Source organism: Camelus dromedarius, chromosome 15 (assembly GCF_036321535.1).
Source record: "Camelus dromedarius isolate mCamDro1 chromosome 15, mCamDro1.pat, whole genome shotgun sequence".
In the NCBI taxonomy this organism is placed as follows: domain Eukaryota; kingdom Metazoa; phylum Chordata; class Mammalia; order Artiodactyla; family Camelidae; genus Camelus; species Camelus dromedarius.
Window position 1 is genome coordinate 43,999,307 of NC_087450.1, and position 23,642 is coordinate 44,022,948.

At 45.4% G+C, this 23,642-nt stretch overlaps 1 protein-coding gene across 14 annotated transcripts in view; it reads right to left on the reverse strand.

Annotated features, from left to right (window-relative positions):
* TOGARAM2 (TOG array regulator of axonemal microtubules 2) overlaps positions 1–21,409 on the reverse strand; it is a 69,359-nt gene extending 47,950 nt beyond the window's left edge. Inside the window, exons 1-9 of one of the 14 annotated variants that reach the window (XM_064494639.1) lie at positions 21,184–21,409; positions 18,932–19,005; positions 18,654–18,754; positions 17,727–17,797; positions 17,292–17,406; positions 16,022–16,432; positions 9,608–10,590; positions 3,525–3,728; positions 1,145–1,427 (exon numbers count right to left, since the gene is read on the reverse strand). The gene's annotated coding sequence lies outside the window, so the exon portion shown is untranslated. Of the gene's footprint in view, positions 1–1,144; positions 2,055–3,524; positions 3,729–9,607; positions 10,591–16,021; positions 16,433–17,291; positions 17,407–17,726; positions 17,798–18,653; positions 18,755–18,931; positions 19,006–21,044; positions 21,153–21,183 lie in introns of those variants that run through there. The other 13 variants (XM_064494649.1, XM_064494641.1, XM_064494638.1 and 10 more) reach the window with 13 other exon arrangements.
* Between the last annotated feature and the right edge of the window lie 2,233 nt (positions 21,410–23,642).

Consider the following 23,642-nt stretch of genomic DNA (forward strand, 5'->3'; position numbering starts at 1 on the left):
TCACTTCATAACTCTTTAGTAAACTGTGAGTTTTATACATTCTTCAGTCTGCAAGAGGTTGAACATAAAATAATCAACTTCTAAGTATCCACACTGGTGAGCAGAGTCTGGTGCCTCTGAGGTGGCCCTGTGGGCAATGGGAGGCCTTCAGAGGTAGGTCTCTCCAGAGCTCAGCTAGACGTCCCCCCATCACTTGCTCCCACTACATCCCCTTTCCTCAAACCTGCTAGACCAAGGCTTCAGGGGCAGAAACAAAGTCGTCTTGGGAACCGGCCCCTGGGGATGGAAAGGCTGCAGGGCCCCATCCCGCCAGGACATGGTGGAGAGCAGTGCGGGGCCCAGCCCGATTGCTCTGCACTCTGCCTGCCTGGGGCCGGGTGCTCTACGACCCACCTCGATGCCTTGTCCACGAAGCACCGGCCCTTTCCGCCCTCCCAGTGCTCCCAAGGATATGCCAGCCCCTGGGCCAACATGGGCCAACATGGGCCCTTGTCTGGGAGTTGGTTGGCAAAACCCGAGTTTTAGGAGCCTGAAATCTGCTCTAGAATGGAACACAACTGCCTCTGCAATAATAATAATAATGGTATCAACGAAGTCACCTCTGTTCAGCAGCGGGGCTAACACACGGCTTGTCCTGTCTCCACTCCTCACCAGCAGCCCCGGGGGTAAGAGGTGGAGCCAGAACTCAGACTCAGAGCAGAGCCCCTCCAAGGCCTGTGTTTCACACGAGTTCCCCACACTCCTGAGCCTTCCCCACTGCACACGCCCCCTCACATGGCCCCTAGGGAGCCCCGGCAGGTGGGGGCCCAAGCCACGTGGAGACGACCCCAGAGATGATCCCAGACAGAGAACTCTGACGAAGGCCGTGGCGGGTAGGGCACAGCCCAGGGCAGTGCCCCCTGCCTTGTCTCTCTCGCTCAGAGAGCAGCAGTCCAACCTCCCGTCCAGAGCTGACGCAGGAAGGCCCCGAGAGAGGGCAGACCTCCCCACGGTGACTCAGCCTCTGTCATGGCCTGATGTCCCTTCTCTCACTGCACCCTTTGTCCTTGCTCCAGATCAGCTCCTGGACACCCCTCCAAGGACTAGGCGTCCTGACTGCCCCTCCCGTCCCATCCCCACACAAACAGCCTGGTGGCCACATTACCTCTCTTTTCTCTGTCCAGAGGCCAAACCTCTGTCACCAGAGGAAACCAGGTCCCATGATCTCTCCACCGACGATGCTGCCCGTGGGTCTGGGGAGGCAAAGACAAGGCAGCCCCACGCCAGGCCTGCCCTGGCTCGGGCCCAGCCTCGCAGCCCTGGGCTGTGGGCCTCCTGTTGGGGCAGGGGCAGTTGCAGGGGGCGGCCGCCGGCCCTGCTGCTGGCACGCTCCTGCTCTCCGCTGGGCTATCTTTGAACAAACAAGGCTGCATAGCAACCACTGCTCCCTGCGTGGGGGAGAGAGGGAGCCAGGAGATGTTTCCCCACGGCCTCATTTCCTCCAGGGCTCCCTGGGGATTGGGCACTCCCAGGTGGCCGGCCTGTCTCGTGGGACTACAGGAGAGCACGGTGACCCAAGCGAAGGCGTGCACAGCAGGCTTGGGGCAGGATGCCATTGGCAGCTAACCCTGGGTTTTGCTGCACTTAGCCTCTGGGCCCAATTCTGGTTTGGCTTAAAACTGCTCCTATTAGCTGAAGGGCAGGTGGTCTAAGCATCCAGTCCTTGGCAGCCAGCAGAGCTGAATCTGAATCCTGCTTCTTCCAGCTGTGTGACCTCTGGCCAGCACTTAACCATTCCCAGCCTCAGTTTCCTCATCTATCAAATGGGGATAATAATTGTACTGATTTGCCAGGGTTGCTATAAGAATTAGTTAGGTGCGTGTATCACCTTGTGATTCTGTCTAGCCCATCACCGGCCCTCCATCACTGTTTGAGCCCCTCCCCAGAAATATTTGCATAGCAGGAAGCCTATGGCCTCCTCCCAAACCAGATTTCACTGCACCAACTTTGGACGACATGAACCCCAGCAACCCATGTGTGCTTCCTCCCTGAGCCCAGGCCCTTGGACAGAAACCCCAGGCTGGAGTTTTCCACCTCAAATAACAACTGCTCCCACCCCCAGCCTTACTCCCTTCCCACCCTCACCATCCAATGGAGATGGTGGTAAATGGTAAATGGAGAGCCAGGCCTCATTGATTTTATGCAGCCGTGCAAAGGAGTCACTTGCCCAAAGACACTACAAATCTTTCCAGGCAGATTCCCCCACATTCTTTACAGAAGAATCAGAAGGCATGTGAAACACCGAGCAGGGAGAGCTGACTGCAGGCTGTTTACACATCCGGGAGGCCTGGCCCAGGGCTTGCTGACTGAACCCACAGCTGACCCTCCCATCACTTTCCTGGGGTTCTCTCCTCTCCTCTAAGACCACCGAGGGCAGGCCAGTGGGGGCTTCTCCTGAGGCCCTGAAGGGACCAGCTAGCATTAACCAAGCTCCAGGGCGGGGACTAAGGAGGGCCAGGCAATGAGCACTGAGAACAAGATTTCCTCCAACAGGCACTGGCCCTGAGCCAGAACCCTCAGTCCCGCTGGGCCCCCGGGGAGGCTGACTCTCCACAGCCCATCAGGAGGCAAGCTCGTAAGCTGAACTGAACTTCTGAACTCTCTCCAGCAGAAGCCCTAGGAAGGAGGCACTTTCTCCAAACCAGGGCTGTGGCAGCATGGAGCAGGGAGAGACCTTCTTGTGCTTTGTGTTGGCTCCCGCATCCCTGTGAGGTTGGAAGGTGTAAAGAAACTCAGAAGATATGAAGAAACCTGAGTTTATAGATGGGGAAACTGAGGCCTGGCACAGTCAGCCCTTGCCCAAGTCCTGCAGCTTAGAAATGAGAGCAAGTCATCCCTGGGAATGCCAGACAGGGTGGGGACAGGAAGAGGCCAGCCTCAGTGTCCCTTAGCTCCACCAGGGTGGGGGGCGTGGGGCATATGTTTCACACAAGTTCCCCCCAAACCCATCCTTACATCACAGTGAGAGCCAGAGCTTCTAAAACACAGATTCAAGAGTTGATCCCTAGCTGGACACCCCTCATGGCTAGCAGTGTCCTTGCAATAAAGGCTACACTCAACACCATGACTGTATCTCCTCCTGCTCCCCCTGGTCGCCACCCTGACCCTGCTAGACTATCCAGCAGAAAACACGTCTTAAAGGTGCCCTGTACCACACTCTGTGCCCGGTGCTGGAAACAGAGCAGAGATCAGTGTGCCTTCAGGAGTGGGGTGACAGAAGAGACCCGACAGGTAACCTCCTGTGCAGCACTACACTACTTGGAATGAGGGCGGCACACTTTGGAAACCAGAGCTCTGAGACCAGACCAGATCCAAGCCCAGCTACCACGTGACCACGGGCGAGAAATGGGCTCTCGGAGACCCCATATCCCCATGAGCCAAGGAGGGAGGAGGGCAGCTCTCCCCTTCGCAGATGTGAGTGACCTCGGAAAGCACTCAGCGCCCCACTGGGCATGAGCAGGCACTCTGCGGGGTCACACGCTCACCATTACCATGACGATGTGACGATGACAGTGAGCTGGAGACCCTGAGATGTGGAGCCAACCTGAAGCCTGAGGGGTAAAGAGCCGTCCAGGAGAGAGCAGGGCTCCTGCAGGTACTGAGCTCCAGGCCTGGGGCCCCTGCTAGCACAGGGAGTTGGAGGCTGAGGGGAAATGGAACTGCCATCTGGAAGCTTCCTGGCAACTCGCCTGCAGAGATCACAGAGGAAAGGGACGTGAATCTCTTGGCACCAGGAATTTGTTGTGATTTCTCTTATCAGTCTAAACACCACTTTTGTATCTAATTTTATCTTCTCTCTTAAAGAAGCCCCCAAATTGTTTAAGCTTTCATCTCCACAAAGGCAGGCATACCCTTTAGAGAGGCCTGCTGGCAAGGGAAGAGACTCTGGAGGAATTCCAGGAAGTGGGAGCCTGCGCTGCATGGAGTGGAAGGAGGGAGACTGGTGAAGGGGATGAAGGAGAATGGACCAGATCACGGGCCTCTGAGCCGCGTTAAAGCATGTGCACTCACGGCCCCCAAACATGTGGCTCTTGGGCACTGGGTGTCTAATAGCCCCACCTGGAAAGCACCCCCCACCTCATCCCCTGCACACACACATGCTTGTGTGCCTGATGAATCCCTACTCATCTTTCAAGACACAGCCTGTGACGGGTGGAACTGAATCTCCTAAAAATTCGTATGTTGAATCCCAATAACTATCCCAATAACTCAGAATGAAACCTCAACTTGGCGACAGAGTAATTAGCTAAGTTAAGAGGAAGTCTTACTTGATACCCTTACAAAAAGGGGAAATTTGGACACACACACACATACACACACACACACACACACACACACACACACACACAGGGAGAACACCGTGCGGAGATTGGAGTTATGTTGCCACAGCCAAGCAACTACCAGAATTAAGGGAGAGGCCTGGAATGCCCTTCCCTAGCACCTTCAGAGGGAGCACGGCCCTGCTAACAGCTTGGTTTTGGACGCCTGCCCCTGTGAGACAATAGGTTTCTGTCATTCTGAGCTGCCCAGTGTGTGGTCCTTCATTACCGCATGCCTGGAAACCAACACAGAGCTCAAACATCCTCTCCTATGTCTCCTGTGCTCCTGCGAGAGTCTGAGTGTAGGATGTCTCCGCTCCCTCCACCCTGCTCCGTGCTGATCAGCAGATGGAGACCCATCCTCTGGGCTACATCAACAGGCCCTCCTGCCTTCTGGCTTCCTTGGGTTTGGCCAGTGAAGGCGAGAGAAAAGGCCAGGGTTTTATTCTCTCTACATCCTCCACGCAGTCCTTCTGGGCTGGTGGCAGCCCTCTTCATTTCTGAGATCTTTACTCCTTTCAAGCCTACAGTGATGGAGGGGCCCAGCGTGACCAGCCGGCCACTGAACTACCCCTGTGGCCTCTCCACATCCTGCCTACACCTGTATAAATCCTTATGAAACTGTCCTCCAATCACCCAATATGAGCATGTATCTGTCTCTGGCCAGTCCCCATGTTTCCTCATATCACATTGACTCTCTGGTGAGCTTGCTTGATGACTTTGTGTCTGTGTCCCTCCACATTCTGTGAGCTCCTTAAAGGCAAGGACCATGAGTGTTTACTTACACACACCCAGCACGGGGCACAAGGCCCAGCCCGCCCAGAAGGCACTGAATAAATACTTGAGATGCATGAATTAAACGGATAAATCAACCGTGCAGAATCACAAGGCAGGAGGAGGGCTCTTGAAACACCAGATAAGTCGTCCCTACCCCATCCACAGAGGACAGCCCTTGTCTGTCCACCCAGAAAGCAGCTCAAGGAGATCTCAAAAACCATTATTCTGTAATTTTCCATGCTAGTGAGTTCAGACAATGGAAGATGATTATGTGTTGACCCTATTCCCTCAATAAAAATGTCACCAAGGGTTCTCTTGGCCCTCATTGATTTGTAAAATGAATTAAACTGCTTCTATTTCCAGCAATGTGAAGGACTAGATGTCCTGGACACACTTCCCATTGCAAAGCATCTGGATGTCCTGGTAAAGATGCACAAATAGGCTTCTAAATACATAGCTGGGCTCTTAATAGGGACTTCGCTGAGGGCTGCACTGCCCGCACTCTTCCTCACTCCAGGCCTTTGCTCATGCTATTCCCTCCACCTGAAAAGCCTCTCCCACACCCCTTCTCACCACTTTATGTGCACGTATCACCCCTGGGCCAGGGCCCACTCCCCTTTGGGGAACCCTCCCTGCTCTCCAGGGCCTCCTCTGCTTCTCTGGTCCCTGCACATCCCCATCATAGCTCCACTCTGCACACTGAACTGTAACTGTCCACCGCAGCCCAGCCCCCAGCCAGCCATACGTACACACGCACGCACGCACACACACAAATGGCTGTGAGCTCTGTAAGGGCAGGGTGCAGGTCTTTAGATCCCTAGAACCAGCACCAGCCAGAGTGTGCAGCAGACACTCAGTACACAAGGCAGCAGTGACAGTGTGGAGGACAGGGGATGGTGAGTGGCACAGAGCCCCCTTTCCCTGCAACATTCAGTAGGTGTCCTGAACACATTTCTCATTGTAGTATCTGGACATCCTGGTTAAAATTTACAAATAGGTGTCTAAACACATAGCTGGGCTCTGTAGAGACAAGGGCCTCCCCTTGTCTCTGTTTAAGGTTCCCAACTCTGTCCTCTGTCCTGGGCAGGATAAAGTGAGTACAGACCAACAGTGATTAGCCAAGGGTTCCAGACAAGGAGACCAGGGAGTTGGCCCCAGCCTTGACTCTGTCATCAACTTTCCTGTGTGACCTCCAGTAAGTCCCTGTCTTCCTCAGGCTTCCAAACTGTCATTTGTGAAACAAGGCAATCAGACACTGCATGACCTCCAGGTCTCTCGCTCTGACACCCTATATTCTAGGTCCCACCCCAGGCTGAGGAGAAGGGCTGGAGGCCCCCTCCCTTCTGAATGCTATACAACCCCATAGAGAAACAGAACAGTAGAGGCAAGCTAGCACTGTTTCTAGGCTGACACTTGGGCTGACTCATCCTCCCAAAATTTCTCTCACATTCCCTCTTACCCCAGCCCACCCCTCACGGCCCAGCCTGGGTGGGGATGATCAGACGCTACTAAGGGCACAGACCCCACCCAACTGGCATCCCTCTCTGGGCTGGCTTGTTCCCTGGGAAGTCCCTGGGAAACTCCAAATTAATATATGCAAAATAATATATGCCACAGGGTCAGAGAGGGGACCAAGCCAAATAGGAAATTATAGATGAAGGAGACTGATTCCTAGAGGGTCACAGCAGAGATCAGTGGTAGAGACAGGACATGGGCCAAGGCCTTCTGATTATGCTGCTTCTGGCCTAGCTGCCCTCGGGGACTTCTCCCAAGAGAAGACAACCCCTTACCCTACATAGGGTGCCCTTCCTTCCTTTCCCCTACTAAAGGGAGTGTTAGGGAAGAAGAGCTCACTGCCCCATGGCTACAGAATACCCGATCCTTCGGCAACGAATTGATGGATAGGTGAGAGGAGGAAAGAGAGGAGGGAAGGGAGGAGGGAGGGAGGAGGGAGGGAAGAAGAGAGGGAAACTAATATGTGAATGAATGAATAAAAGAATGAATGTGAATAAACAGAGATGAAGGGCAGAGGGAGGGAGTCAACAGGCGAGTGAATAATTTGGGAGCCAATAAGGAAAAACTACTGGATACATTTTTATAAGAACATGCAAAGAAATAAGAAAATTCTTAAAATGCTCTCACATTTCCCATTTGTGAAGGTTCATCAAACTTATGATCACATATTGATGACACGTGCACATTTCTGTACATACATTTTTCTTTTCAAGCCTGCACTTACCAGGGTCCAGTGGGGAATGGAACTTCCACCTCCCACCCATTGGCAATGAGGCGAGGCACGGCAGCGTGAGACAGTGCTATCATAAAATGCTTTGATGAACGATTATGAACATGCTTGAACACATAAAAATTATAAAGTCTCAGCAAAGAAATAAAAGATATACAGAAGAGCCAGCTGGAAATTTAGAACTGAAAAATATAACTGAAATAAACAACTCAAGGTGATGATGACTACAGCAGAGGAAAGAATCAGTAAGCTTGAAGACAGAACAATAGAAATTACCCAATATGAATAACAGAGAGAAAACAGACTGAAAAGAAGTGAGCAGAGCTTCGGGGACCTAAATGTTATAACCAGAGATCTAACATTTGTATTACTGGGTGAAGAGGAGAAAGAGTGTGGGGCTAAAAAAGGATTCAAAGAAATAACAGCTGAAAACATCCCAAATTCAGTGAAAGACATTAATTTACAGATTCAAGAAGATGAGCCAATCCCAAATGAAATAAACCTAAAGAAATCCACTTCAAAACATATCATAATCAAAGTTCAGAAAACTAAAGACAAAAAAAAAAATCTTGAAAGAGAAAAACTGTCAACCCAGAATTCTATATCCAGCAAAGAATATCCCTCAGGAATGAAGATGAAATCAAGATACCCACAGACAGATGAAAGAAACTAACAGAATTTGTCATCATCAGACCAACCCTAAAGGAATGGCTAAGGGAAATTCTTCAAATAGAAAGGAAATTATAAAGGAAATTATTAAGGAAATTATAAAAGAGGGAAACTTGAGACATCAGGAACAAGGAAAGAACAAAGAAAGAGTAAAAACGTGGGTACATGTAAAAAGCTGTTCTTTTCCTCCCTGGGACAGGGGAGGCACGTAGGGTGAAACAGAGTGTCCCAAAGGCTTGCAATTGAACACCATCAAGGGGCAAAGTGAAGGAGCATATCTGAGGCATTTTGAGCTACTGCCAAATGCCAGCTAGCGTGCTTGTAAAGGTTGTTTGTTGTTTAAGACGTTCTGAGGAGGGTTTTCTATCACTTGAAGCTGACGTTTTCCTAACTGATAAGGCCACTGGCTTTCTGAGACTTCCCATCCAAAGACCCTTGTGCTGAGGAGAGTGTAATGACTAAAACACAAGGCTCGACAAACATTCCTCACTAGGGCGATACCTCATTCGACTCACAAGAACACAAATCACATCCTTGGTGTGGACCTGTGTAGCACAAATAGGCTAATCAAAGAAACTTGCCCCAGCCCAAGCAGAAAAGCAAGCAGGTGAGAACAGACTTGACTCTTCTGCACCAGAGACTGGGGGCAGGCACCGCGCTGAGGGAAATGCTCAGTCTGTGTTCAGATCTGCTTCTCCTGTGGGAAGGATATCAGCCATCCACAGCCCAGCCGCAGGAATGAGAACGTGATGGTGAGGAGCTCTAGACCACTACGTAAGCGGCAGAGAAGACACAGAGGAAAAGGAAGTCTCCGCTGAACCACTGAAGGGGCACAAGCCACAGTGGACTGGGCTTGGTGCCACAGCTCCAGAGGCCAGGATGCTACTTTATGGATGTGCAGGAGGGTGAGCTTCTTCACACTCTCACAAGTGCTCCCCCAGGGGCGCTGAACACTCCATCCTCCGGCATGTGCGAGGAGAAGGCAGACAGCACCCTGCAGGCTCTCCCAGCCAGCCTCCCACTCCCTAACCTGCACAGCTGTTAGCACAGCTGACATGGTCACGTCAGAGCCCTTACAGTTCTCCCCTTCCTTCCACTGACGCTATCCAGGACTACACACTGCAGTAAATCACTTCTGTGTCAAGGACTTTGTTTAATAACCATTAGGACCAGGTGGCCTTTTTTTTTTTTATGCTCTGTTAGTCCCCAAACAATGATGAATATCCTTGCTAATGTATCCCCTACCCCCACGAGACAAGTTACCAATTCATAAATCTTGACTTAGGAATGCAGTTCTGTTTCCAAGCACCTCCTCACCACCCTAGGTTAACTATAAAATTGTCCCAGCGGCCCCTTGGCGGGGCAGACTGCAGTGGCCAATGCTTCCAGATAGTTGTCTGCCCCATCCTATCCTGTGACTAATTACTCTATAATAAACTGATCTATTGATAACATGGAGCTGCCTGCTTTGTGGTTCTGTCTCAAAATAATTTCTCAGTTTGGTGAGCACTTTTCATTCTTTCCAAACTCCAACACCAAGCCCACTAAGAACACTTACAGCTCGGTGATTCTGGGCTGTGGGGCAGACGGGACATACAGTCTTCTGCGTTTCATGTGGGTTCTGCGTTTCATTCCAGCTGTATTCTGAAATTGTGCTGCTAGCCAGACCTGCCTCAGGGCCAGTGGGAATCTCCATCCCAGCCATTCCCCAGTTGTTTTATGGAAATGTGAATGCCAAAAAAAAAAAAAAGGAAAAAAAAAGTGCTAGTTAAAAAAGTTTGGGAAACATGAATTTAAATAATGTTAAAATAGTTTCTTTAATTATACCTCTTCTGAGGGCCTTTTCATAGGTTCTATGTGTTGTAAGGCTCCAGTAAAGGGGTAGCATATGAAGCAACATCCAAATATATATGACCATAGACCTATTTGTTCATGAAATATTTCTCAGGACCAGAGCTATAAGGAACACGTTATAAAACAAGGCTCTGTCTCAAAGTTTCCAAGGCAACTAGGCCAGAACTTAAGCTCAACCGAATAACCAATTTATAATTTGATTCAAATCATATTTTACATCTTGGGACCATCAAGACAAATCATGTCTCAGGAAAGGTGTCCAGACCAGCCAGGGTGCAGCTCTCCCTCTCCAGCTGGTACTAGAATATCATTACTTCCCTCCAGAAAACTCACCGGAAGCAGATGAGGAAGAAGACTCCTTCCCATGGAAACATTCCTCAGACAAGATGCAAGAGCAGCCTCAGGGTGAGGACAGAGAAGGAATGCATCTTCCCACCACCAGGAAGTCTGTCAAGGATCTCCACCCCTCCACCACCAATCTTCTCTGGAAAAACGATCAACGACCACAAATGCAAGCTTTTTGAGCCATTTCGCCTCCTTTGGAATATGACTGACTCCCTAAGCCTCCCACGCAGCGACTGAGGATCCAGACTTCAGGGGAGTTTTCAGAGGCCCAGTCCCAGTTCTGCAGCCTCCAGGCCTGTTGGTCCCCTGCAGCCTTAAGGCATCACCATCAGCCAGGGCTCTCTAGGAGGGAGAAGACAGGAGGAGACATGCATCCTCTCTGGAGAGCCAAGCGGGGCCAGCCAGAACAAGGACCACCCCCACCCCCCACCCACATTCTCTGGGCACTGGCTCTGTTTGATGTGGATGGAAAGAAAAGACTCTTCTTTCTTTTCTTTTTTCTCAGTGTTCCCCCAGGTGACAGTTACCATGGATGTAAATCAATCTGTGGTGGCTGTCAGCTGCCAGTTGAATATAAAGAGCAAGCTCTCCCTGAGTCACCATCACACAGTGACACAAGAGGGAGCCAGCAACTGACAGTGACTAATAGCAAGCTTAGGCCTGCTGCCCAAGCGGACGCCAGTGAACGCCTGCTCCGGGGAGCCCACGTTGGTTTCTAACATGAAACACATATGCATATGCTCCAGGAGTGAGTAATTGGACATAGATGAATACTGATTAACTCCGTCTACACCTCACTAATATGCAGGACACCCAGAACTCTAAAGAATACTTTCCTGGAATGCCTAAAGAAAATATCCAAAAATAAGCCCCTGAGAGAGGGCCTTGTAAAGGCTCATTTAATAATCAGAGCTACCATTTACCACTGGCCAAAATATATATGTACAGTTCTCTTTTACACATGAAACTTCTCAAATCCAGAGTCTTGCCAATGCCTCTGAAATGCAGGAGGCTCTCCTATGGAACTCATGAGCTATCATAATGTGGGTGAAAAACAGGTGTCATTTCTCCTGTGTTCTTGGGGACTAGGCAGATTATATAAACCATCATTGCACAGGGATGGTATAGACTTATTTTTGTATTTATAGATACATATGCACATAGAAAAGTCTGGAAAGATATATGCTCAAACATTTTCACTTACTTCAGGATGGAGGGGACTAAGGATGATTTTTACTTCAATTGGTATTTCAAGGTTTTCTGCTATAAACACTGATTATTTATATGCATTTTTAAATTACTATAATAAAGACTATGTGGCCACATAAAAAGATCAATAATCAAAAGTTAAATGAGACGCCTCCTTCTGTCATGATGCAATAGCATAAACCAGATTCACCCTCCCACAATAAACAATCAGAAAACCAGACAAAAATATATGAAACCATTATTTTCAGACATTGGACAACAGGTAGCACTGTGACTCCTGAGAGAAAGGAAACAGATGAAGGGAGGCTGGCAGGAGTCCTAGCTTTCTTCCTGAAGGCATGTTCCAGACCAGAAAGCAGAGACAGCAAACCCCAATCCAACTTTGTTGATAAGACATAGACAGGGGTGAAGAGAAGCTAAGACACTTGAAAGTCGCAGGAAAGAGTTCTGGTGAAGAGAGAGGTAGTTAAAAAAACAGCTTCAAAAAAAACCCTGCCTGGGAGTGCCCTTGATTTTTTACTGAATACAAAGATGCTCATACATAGGATGAAATTCTAGGAGGTCAGACAAAAAGCTACCAAGAAACAGTGAGCTGAACAGCTCCCAGAGATTACACAGCATTTAAGTTCCAACTAGCCAAAAAGGAGAATCCTTGTTGATAACTCAGGGCATTCACGAGGGAACTCAGTAGGGCCATGCATGTTGTGATATACACGGTGAACCTTAGAGCCATCACTAAAGAAATAAAACAGAAGTAAAGCAAATAAGCCAATAGTGATGATAAAATGGAATTTTAAAAATACTCAACCCATGTCACAAAAAGAGGAAGAAGGGGGAACAAAGAACAGATGAGACAAATAGAAAACAAACAGCAAACTGGTCCACTTAATCTCAATCATAATGATACCTACACTAAATATAAACAGTCTAAACATTCAAGAAAAACAAGGAAGAGAGTTAGACTAATAAAAGTCACACCCAATTATATGCTGCTTACAAGAGACACACTTTAAAATTTAAAAACACAGGTAGGTTAAAAGTAAAAGGATGGAAAAAGATACATTGTGTAAACTAAGAAAACTGGAGTGGCTACATTAATATTAGATGAAGTAGACATTAGGATAAGAGATATTACTAGGTATAAAGAAGGACATTTCACAATGACAAAGAGGTCAATTCATCAGAAAGATACAATGATCTTAAAGGTGTATGTAACAAATAACAAAGCTTAACATACATGAATTAAAAGCTGACAGAACTGAAGAAAAACAGACAGATCCACATCTATAGTTCATACTTCAGTAGACTTCTTTCAATAAATGATAAGTAGACACAGCAAGTAGAAAACCTGAACAACACTATCAAATAATTTGACCTAACTGATATTTATAGAACACTCCATCCAACAAGAGCAGATACACATTCTTTTCAAGTTCATAAGAAACATTCACCAAGACAGATCATATAACTGGGCCATTAAACAAGCCTCAATAAATATTAAAAACTTAAGTTATACAGAGGAAGTTTTCTTACCACAAGAGAATTAATTTAGGAATTAACAGAAAGATCTTTGGAAAATCCCAAAATATTTAGAAATGAAAGATCACACTTCTAAATAATCCATGAGTCAAAGGAGAACTCACAAATATAGCCATAATTTTATAGTAACTTTAAATGGACCATAAGCTATAAAAATATTGAATCACTATGCTGTACACATGTATTGTAAGTCAACTATAATTTTTAAAAAGGAGAACTCACAAGGGAAAAGAGAAACTAGAAAATGTTTTGTATTGAATGAAAATGAAAACACAGCCTATTGAAGTTTGTCAGGTGCAGCTACAGCAGCACTTACAGGAAGGTTCAGCTTTCAGTGCTACACTGGAAACAACCCAAATCACCAACAGAAAGGAAGAACTTTGTGGCATATTCATACAATGGAATACCACTTGGCAATAAAAAGAACTATAGGTACATGCAAAAACATCAATAAATCTCAAAAACATTGTGTTGAGTATCCTTCATTGGAAACTCAGAATCAAAAGAGTACATTTATTGATTATTTATAGGAAGCTCTTGGAAATAACTCTATTTCATAGTGTCAGAAAGCATATCAGTGGTTGCCTCAGATTTGTGGGGAGGAGGCACACTGGGATTAACTGGGAAGATGCACAAGGGAATCTTTTGGGTGCTGAATATTTCCTATATCTGGATTGTGTCCTGGTTATACAGCTGTAAACATCTGTTGAACCTATTGACCTGTATCCTTAAAATGTTTTTATTGATGGTAAATTATACCTTGATAAAGGGTTTTTAAAAAAATACCATCACTAATAATGGGACAATGTGTCACTCTCTCACCTCCTGATGGGTTGCAATATGAAGTATACAGCATCACCTCTGATGTCTTATCGAAACTATTAAATCTAAATCTAATCAATCCTTAAGCTCCATGCTGTTCCATACCACAGCCATTAGCCATGTATGGCTATTTAAATGTAAGTTAATGAATAAAAATTAAGTAAAATGTAAAATTTAGTTACTTAGCCACACTGGCTACATTTTAAGTGCTCAGTGACCACATGTGGCTAGTGACTACCATATTGGACACTGCAGAGAACATTTTCATCATTACAGAAAGTTCTACTGGATAACACTGAGATATAACATCCAGATTATAGAAAATACAGGGAGAAATGAATTAAACACACAACAGGGAAACAATCAAATCAAGCGTGTGGCTCATTCTACAAGACAGCTAGCCTGGTGTCTTCAATATGTCAATGTCATAGAAAAAACTAGGGAAGGGAAGGGGAAGAGACAGTCTTCAAGCAAAAGTAAATAAAAAAGATGTTTTAACAACAAAATCCAGTGAGTGAACCTTGATTGGATCCTGGTTTGAAAAAAAAACCAACTATAGAAGATATCTGGGGGACAACTGGGAAAAACTGAAAGTGAACTGGATATTGGGTGATATTAGAGAATTACTGTTTGATTTTTTGGTGTAATATGGTATTGTGACTATGATAATTTTTAGGAGGTACACACTGAAGTATTTAGGAGTAAAGTGCCATGACATCTTCAATTTACTTCCTAAAAGATCAGCAAAAATAAATACATGCATGCAAATATAGATGAAGCAAAGTATCAACAATGGTTTAACCTAAGTGGTGTGCATAGAGAGTTATACTCTTGTTTTAACTTGTGTATATTTGAAATTTTCATAAGAGGGGACAAGAAGTGAAAAAAAATTTACCCCCACACTGTCATTGACATAATGTAAAATCATGGTTTTTACGGACAAAACCTACTGGAAAAATCAATGCAGCTGGTGTATGGTATTGTGATTTTTCTCTGATTTTTGGCTTTATTGTTATTACTTCACTTGTGAAGGAAATGCAGAAAGGGATACATCAATTCAAGCTTCCTATGCTCAGTGACTCTTAGAGACTAAGAGCTGCTGCTGCTTCTCTGTCAGCTGGGCGTTTTCAGGCTGCTGTTTGTAGTCCAGTTGGGGGTGTGGTGGGTCCAGGAAGGATGGAGGTAGACCAGCTGCCTGTTCCATGGGCACTGCCCAAATCTGTGTACCTAGAGGTGCCAGCCCACAGCCTGGAGACTCAATCTCCTCTAAGTTGGGATTCACTCTTGGTCCCTCCCATGATGCATGTTTCTGGGCTAGAGACCATCAAGGTTCTGTTTTGGGACCTAGACCCCAGAAAAGAAAGACAGCTGGAAAATCCTCAGTTTCTCTGGGCCAAGCTGAAACAATGGGGTTCAGAAAACACACCCCCACTCATCAGGGGGGTTTACACAGGAAGAGCAGCTTTCTTCAAGATGCCTGGTCTGTGACAAGAAGAAATATGCACAAAGCAAGGCTGGCACCTAGTGGTTGCTTCTTATGTTGACGTTGTCCTTCTAACCTAAGAAAGTAGTAACCAAGGCAATCTGGATAAGCCCGATGAGGATGAGAGAAAACGTGATGACAGCGCCCAGGTGCTAACTGCACCCTCCAAACTCAGCAAATTCCAGCAAAAGCAATAAGCAACACACATGTGTGCTCTAGACACAGAAAGCCTAATAAGGGAGAAAGGACCATTTGGGGACATGTAAGAAAAACTTGCCACTTAGCTGAATCAAGGACCTCAGTTGTAAGTGTTCAAGTTGCAAGTTTTTAGAACGCACCTATTAAGCATCTATTTGCCACTAACTGTAATCACTTTTGCTTCCTAGAAGGCCTCCCTCAAGGCTGGGTCAGTGTACTCAAGTCCTCAGTTCCAATTCCAGGTTGTGAGTAGATCAATCTCTCCTTTATTGTAGCCTCCAGCACTTCACCTTTGAAGTAAATGACATTCACTTCATTCCATCTTGTATTCTAATTAGTTGTTTAACTTATCCCCATCCTTACAGTGTACTTGCCATCACCCCAATCCCAGAGACGTTCTATACACCCCATAGACAGAATGCAGGCCATCTTGAAAGCAGGGAGAGAGAGAGAGAGGGAGAGAGAGAGAAGTCAGCACAGAGTAGGCGGCTCCCATATCTAATAAGAAGACAAGTTTCCTACCTGCCATGTCAAGGGTAACCCGAGGCTCCTCCAGAGAGATGACAAGGTGTCCACTGGGAGCCAGAAAGGATCCCAGGCCCCATCAGTCTTCGGTCCTCTCAGCCATCATGGTCTGGGAGCCTCAAGCCCCCTTTGGGACTGGGGGCAATCCCTCTCCCAGTGGCTTTCTTGTATGCATACTGGGCAGGGTCCCAGTGGACTTTTTCCATACATGAGGCGTTCATCCTTCCAGTGGCCCTCCTGGCCGCACTAAAACAGATCCCTTCTTGGTGAAGCAGTGGCTCTGATCCAGGTGTCCTGGATCCTGTCCTCACCATGGGTCTTCAAAAGGGAAGGTTAACGGGGAACGTATGGCTCAGTAGTAAATTGCTTGCTTAGCATGCATGAGGTCATGGGTTCAATCCCCAGTACCTACGTTAAATAAAAAAAAAATAGATAAGTAAACCTATTTACCTCCCCTCTCAAAAAAATAAATAAAATAAAATAAAAATAAAATATAAAACAGAAGGGAGGGTAACCCTGAGGTGGTGCAGGGGTTAGGGCTGCTGCTAAGAATTGTCTTTCGTTGTTGTCCTTGAATGCTTTAACCCTATCTCTGTTGTTAAATACTCCAAGTGCCAGATTCATGAGCTGATTCATGGGGGTCTGGGGACCCCAGCTGCTCAGATGGGGCATTAGGGGCAGATGGTTTGTAAGACTGTCCCCCGCTCAGAGTTGGGGGAGGTACGAGTTCCCAGCTGTGGAGCATGGGGAGCTGGACTCATAAGAGGGTCATCTAAAACATCAGCTCCCATGGGGGAAGGCACTTTGAGGGGACGTGAGCCAGGCATACCTGGCAGGAGTTCTTTGGACCTGGGTCTTGGAATAGGGTCAGGAACATTGGGACATATGGGACCTCCCCTCATTTACCTTCCCTTTTGCAAAACAGGTCCAGCTGCAAGATGGTACTATAATTTAATGATCCATTTTTTGGCCAGAACTCTTGGTCCTAGTTTGTATTGGGGCCATAAAGTATTGCAAAAGAAAGTTAATTTCTTTTTCCTTAACTATCTTAAATTTCCCCCAATTAACTAATATGTATCCTAATGGGGAGTCCTTTGGGATGCTTGTAGTCACCCCCATTTTAGTTAGGATGTCATGCCTGAGATAGTTCCTTTGGATGAGGCAAGGAGAGGAGCAAGGTGGGGGGGGGACGTGACCAGAGCCCCAGGGCCCAAATTCTTTAAAGAGGGAGAGAGACTTAGGCCTTGAATCAACTAAATTGGATTACCTTTATCTGAAAGAAAAAAGAAACAAATAGAGCTGAAGGGTAGGGCTGGAGGGCCACAGGGCAAGGCAAAACTCTTCCCTTAGAATACAGTCCATGTGATGCTGAGGAGGGGCACCTGTTCACAGAAGTAAAAGAGGCAACACTCAAACTGCTGGCAAAGCAGGCAAGAAGGCTCAAAGATCAATATATAGTCTAATAAGTCAGGACACAGGAGGATATGAGAGAAATCCAGGGCAAAGAAGGAAGGTGTACAACCATGTTGCTTCCTGGAGTAGAGATCTATAGGGCCATTACAGGGAGTGCCCACCAACAACTTCCACCCAGGGGCCCAGTGAGCCTATGAGCCCGTGAAGAGAGTGCCCGCCAACAAATTCCACACAGGGGTTCAGAGTAGAGAGAAGGAATTGGGCTCGAGGAGCCAGAGGGGAAACTCACCCAATCAGGTGGTCAATTTCTTGCCATGCGGTCTTAATTTGGATGTCTGAGTCTTCGTCTCCTTGGATCTTCTAGAGTCCAAAGAGATAGAGCAACAGGGGAGAAGAGAAAAGATTGAGGAGAGAAAAGCCTTGGGCTTGGTAGGCTCCTTCACAGCTAAAGAATCAGTCTCTGTCAGATCCTGCAGGCAGCGCCAGATGCCACCTAAGGGGCCGCCTAAATCTGCATGACGTGGGAGAAACCCCCTTCCACCATCCAGAGAGAGGGGAGCCATAGCCCTAAAGGCAGATCGAGATTATGCCCTTTGAGGCCCATTTTTTATTTCAGTCCCTTCATGGTCGCCAAAAATGGTACAGGAAGAAAGCGAGAGGAGGAGGGGGTGGTGGAGTGAGAGGATGGCTGTGTCCCAGGTCTCAGTTGAGTCCCTGTGACATTCCCTGCCAAGTGAGGGTCCTTGACTTCACATAGGAAAGAATTCGAGAGCGAGCCATAGTTGAGTAAAAGTAGACTTATATAGAGAGAACTACATAGTGCGGTGAGGGGGTATTAAAGGTAGATATACAATCCATAGACAGTGCAGGCCACCTCAGAAGGCGAGAGAGAGAGAGAGAGAGATGCACATTCTTAAAGAAACAACTAGATCATTACTTCCAACAGAACTACCTCAACCTAAGGAGGTCGAATTTCCCAATTTTTAAAAATCATAATATTATATTCATATCAAATGAGAAACACAAATTTTAATGTTATAATATTCCATGATGAAATCCATTTTCTTAATCTGTTGGTTTACCTCAAATCCTATCAAAATTCCCATCAGATTTTTTCTTTAACTTGGGAGAAAATTATTTGAAAGTTCCTCTGTAACCTGTGAGTCATACTGTTAGGCAATTTGACAATATCTACTAAAATTTAAGGTACACATACCTTGTGACCTAGAATTCTCCTTCTCGATACACACCCCAGGAAGACCCTGGTACATACGAACAAGAAGCACGGACAAGGTCACCACAACATTCTTTATTTTTCTGAGAAATTGGAGACAACCTCGATTTAACAGCTTAAAATCACTGTAGTGGTTCTCAAAAGGGAGTACGTTCAAAGAACAGCAGTGTCAAGGGCAACTGGGAACTTGTTAGAGATGCACATTCCCTGCCCCTCCCCACCCCACTGACTCAGAAACACCAGAGGGGGGACCCAGCTACCTGTGCCTTCACCAGCCCGCCAGCTGATCCTGATGCAGTTCCACATTACCAAGCTGGAAGTCCTCTAAGATACACTGGGTAATAAAAAGCAAGTTCAAGTTGCAGGATGCTACTTACAGTATACCATTTATGTGGGGGAAAAGAAACTACTTACTTCCTAAGAACACATTTGTGTATGTGCAAATGCATAGAGAAGGGTTTGGAAAAATCCAGACTCTAAAAATAACAGTGGTTAGCTCTGCATATAACCATTGCAAGCAGGGAGGAAGGGGATCAGACATGGTGGGCAAAGTTAGTATAGCCTTATATGTCAAGTTCTGTCCTTTTTTTTTTTACAAGAATGAATTTCTACTTATTTACAAAACAGAAATAGACTCACAGACATAGAAAATAAACATGGTACCAAAGGGGAAAGATGGGGAGGAAGGGATAAATTAGGAGGTCAGATACATTTCTTTGAGATTTGTAGATACTATTATATATAAAATAGTTAAACAAGTTTATACTGTATAGCACAGGGAACTATATTCAATATCTTATAGTAACCTATAATGAAAAGGAATATAAAAACAAATATATGTATGTATATGTATGACTGAAACATGCTGTACAACAGAAATTGATACAATATTATAAACTGACTATACTTCAATAAATTTTTTTAAAAGTATTTCCATATTACTTGTCTAATTAAAATTATTTTTTAATGAGATACCTAGAGGATCAAATTCATAGAAAGGGGAACAGTGGTTGCCAGGGGCTGGGGGGAGGGGGAAAGAGGAGTTAGTGTTTAATGGGTACAGATTCAAGTTGAAAGGATGAAAAAGTTCTACAGATGGATGGTGGTGATGGTTACTCAACAATGTGAATGTACTTAATGCCACTGAACCATAGACTTTAAAAATGGTTAAAATGGTAAATTTCACATTATGTATATCTTGCAACTTAAAATTTTTTAAATGAGATGGACGGATATAGTGCAGTGCTGGCCCACATGCTTAGCATGCACGAGGTCCTGAGTTCAATCCCCAGTACTTCCACTAAAAAATTTTTTTTAATTTATCTATTAAAATACTTGAGCTATGAAGTAGACAGCATTGTGAAATGAACTCTGCTTTTGGCAGGAAGGCTGCCCTCGTCTCAAGGGTGGGCTCACAGAAGTCACCAGTGTGGTGTGACACTGTCCCTGGCAGGGTGACAGACACCTGAACCAAGATGCAGCCAGACTGTCTCTCCCAGGAATGGGCGATGTGGACTGGTTCAGGCTCCCAGCAGGAAACAGATGACACACTCAAACAGGGTATCTGAGGAGTGTTTCAGAGAGAGACTATTTGCAGAGGTCTGGGTAGAGTTCAGGAAACCAACAGAGGAGGGTGAGGCACTCTGGGACAGACAAGAAAAGAAAGAAACTGACACACGGAAGCCACAAAAAAACAAAGTGGGGTGGAACTATTACGGACTCCAGGCAGGGTTAAGACAGGTGGAGGAACACAGCAGCCCCAGCCAAACCACAGCCTGATAGAGGGCTCACCAGGGGAACGAATACTCAGACCTCCCCTCCCACCCTCCCAGCTCTTGCCAGTATCACCCATCTGCTGATCCCAACCAGAAGCCAGGCGAGGGGGCTGGGCTGATGCAGTTTGTAACACTTGATCACTTAGAGTGTAGAGCAGATGGAGAAAGGCGGAGAGAGGATCTGGAGAAGCAGAGAAAGTCAGCTCTCCCAAGAATCAGCAAGTGGCTGGATTATAACCATAGACTCGGGGACTGGAAAGCAGAGAGAAGGTTGAGGTAGTAGATAAAGGACCATGGGCGGACCCATGGTTCTGCCCCTCCCACTTGTAATCCCTTCCTGAGGCCTAGCTGTTTCTGCCTACGTACACAGATTCTTTGAAACTTTCTTCTTCTTTTTTTTTTGCTTAAGCTGCCTCTAGTTAAGTTTTTCTTGCAACCAAAGAATCTTCCCTTAGTAATATGGGAGAATAAAAAGGCAAAAAAAAAAAATTTAGGAAAATATTTCCAAGAGGTATAAACATACCACCTAAAAGAAAAATTCTAAAGCCCAATGAGAGAGAGCAATGGAATGGAACAGACAGTACTGAAACAGACCTACCTTATGGCAAAGCAAGCACAAGTCTATGGGAGAGAAAAAGAGGGTCCTAGTCCATCTGGGCTGCTGTAACAAACCACCACAGACTGTGCGGTTTAGACAATAAACGTTAGACAATAATAAAGAAACATTTATTTCTCACAGTTCTGAAGGCTGAGAAGCAAGACCAAGGGGTCGGCAGATCTGGCACCTGGTGAGAAGCTGCTTCCTGTTTGCAGACAGCAGTCTTCTGTTTCCTCACACGGTGGCTGGCAGAGAAAGCAAGCTGTGTCTCTTCTTCTGAGGGCTCTAATCCCATCATGAGGGCTCCCCTTTCATGACTCATTACCCACCAGAGGCCCCACATTCAGGATTAGAGTTTCAATATATGAATTTGGGAGAGACACAAATTCAGCCCATAGTAAAGAGTATTCAACAGCGTGGAAGAAACTGATGCAGGGGAACTCCAGGTTAGAGCCTCATCTCACAGATACATCAAAAATAGTTCCATACGGATGAGAGCAGCAGCTTTCTTCTGTCTTACCCACAAACATTTTCCATTGCAATCCAGTATATATATGCCCCTCTAAAAGTTACTCTTAACTATGGGCAATGCACTGATCTTTTCTATAATTACCTTTGCTACCTTGAAAAATGATGGTTGCAACATACTTTATTTCACAATGCACTGATACATCACAGCCAGTTACTAGGGAGGGAAATGTGGGAAAAAAAAAAAGACAGATATAAAGCAATTAGAAAATGCAAAGAGTAACATCCTAGGGGAAATATTTTAAGCTTAAAAACAATAAAACTATAGAGGAAAACAGTATTATTAAAAAAAAAAAGCAAATGGGGAAAAATATTTGTGCCATCTGTTTGGCAAGAGATGAGTGTCTTTAATATACAAAAAGCCTTTACAGGTAAATAAGACAATCCCTTTAACCACAGACAAGGACCTGAAACCACAATACTCTTAAAAAATACAAGTAGCTACAAAAAAAGCAGGTGACCTGAAGTTCACGATGAAGTGGAAACATAGCAGCACTGCTTGTGGGTTGAAAATCAATACAATCTTTCTGGAAAAGGATTTGGGCACATTTCTTAAGTCTGAAGAGACTATTCATGTATTTAATTAAGTAACACTACTCCTAGGAATATCTCATAAGGATACTTTCAAAAAAAATACAAAATGTAAGAATTTCACTGTAGCATTATTTATAACAAATTATAACAGGAGAGTAAGTTCAAGTTTAACATGGGTAGAATGCTAAGAACCACAAGAATTTCAAAGGATAATTAACAATACATTACATGACAAAGAATAATGTATTATGATTCCAGTTTCATAAGAAAAACGTGTGTGCCCTTATGCAAAGATAAAAAGAGTAAAAGGAGATACACCGTAATGATACAAACGGTTATCTCTGTTAACATTTTATTCTCCTTCTTTATGCTTTTTGGTATGTTCCAAAATTTACTCAGTGAATGTTGTTACTTTTTAAATAATAGATTTTAAAAATACATTAAAGAAAAGGAAAAAGAGTAAGTTCACTTTTTCACCTGTGGAAAAGGAGAACTGTGCATACCCTTAAGGCTCTGTCTGAATTTCTTAAAAATGCCAGAGACAGAAAGGAGTTTCCCTTAGAACCTGTGCCCCCACAACCCATATTGAAAGACACTTAACAATTCATTGTTCCAGGTGCTGCACTTTGGTGCTCAGTGCCCCACAGACACTGCTCCACTGGTTCTCACAGCATCCTTGCAACAAACAGCATTGTCCTTACTCTCCTGTCACGGACCCAAAAAAGAAATTAAGTAGGTTTACCATTGCCATGCTGCAGTGGGGACCCAGAATTTGAGCTTCCAGCCCTAAACTTGGTCTCTCCACAAGAGACTGATTGTATTCATGTTTTCACCTTCATTTCTTAGATCTGATCCTTCCACAAAAACCACTAATTAAGAGACTGCCAGTTGACAAAGAACCTAAACAAGCAATTCTCCAGTGAAGACATACAGATGGCCAACCGGCACATGAAAAAATGCTCAATATCGCTAATTATCAGAGAAGGGCAAATCCAAAGTACAATGAGGTATCACCTCACACCAGTCAGAATGGCCATCATTCAAAAGTCCATGAACAATAAATGATGGAGAAGGTGTGGAGAAAAGGGAACCCTCCTAAACAGCTGGTGGGAATGTAGTTTGGTGCAGCCATTGTGGAAAACAGTATAGAGATTCCTCAAAAGACTAAAAATAGACTTACCATATGATCCAGCAATCCCACTCCTGGGCGTATATTTGGAGGGAACTCTAACTCAAAAAGATACCTACACCCCAGTGTTAATAGCAGCACTATATACAACAGCTAAGACATGGAAGCAACCTAAATGTCCACTGACAGATGACTGGATAAAGAAGTTGTGGTATATTTATACAATGGAATACTACTCAGCCATAAAAGGAATGCCATTTACAGCAACATGGATGGACCTAGATATCGTTATTCTAAGTGAAGCCAAAAAGAAAGAAAAATACCATATATCACTCATATATGGAATCTAAAAAAAAAAAAAAAAAAAAAAAGACTAAATTCACTTACAAAATAGAAATAGACTTGCA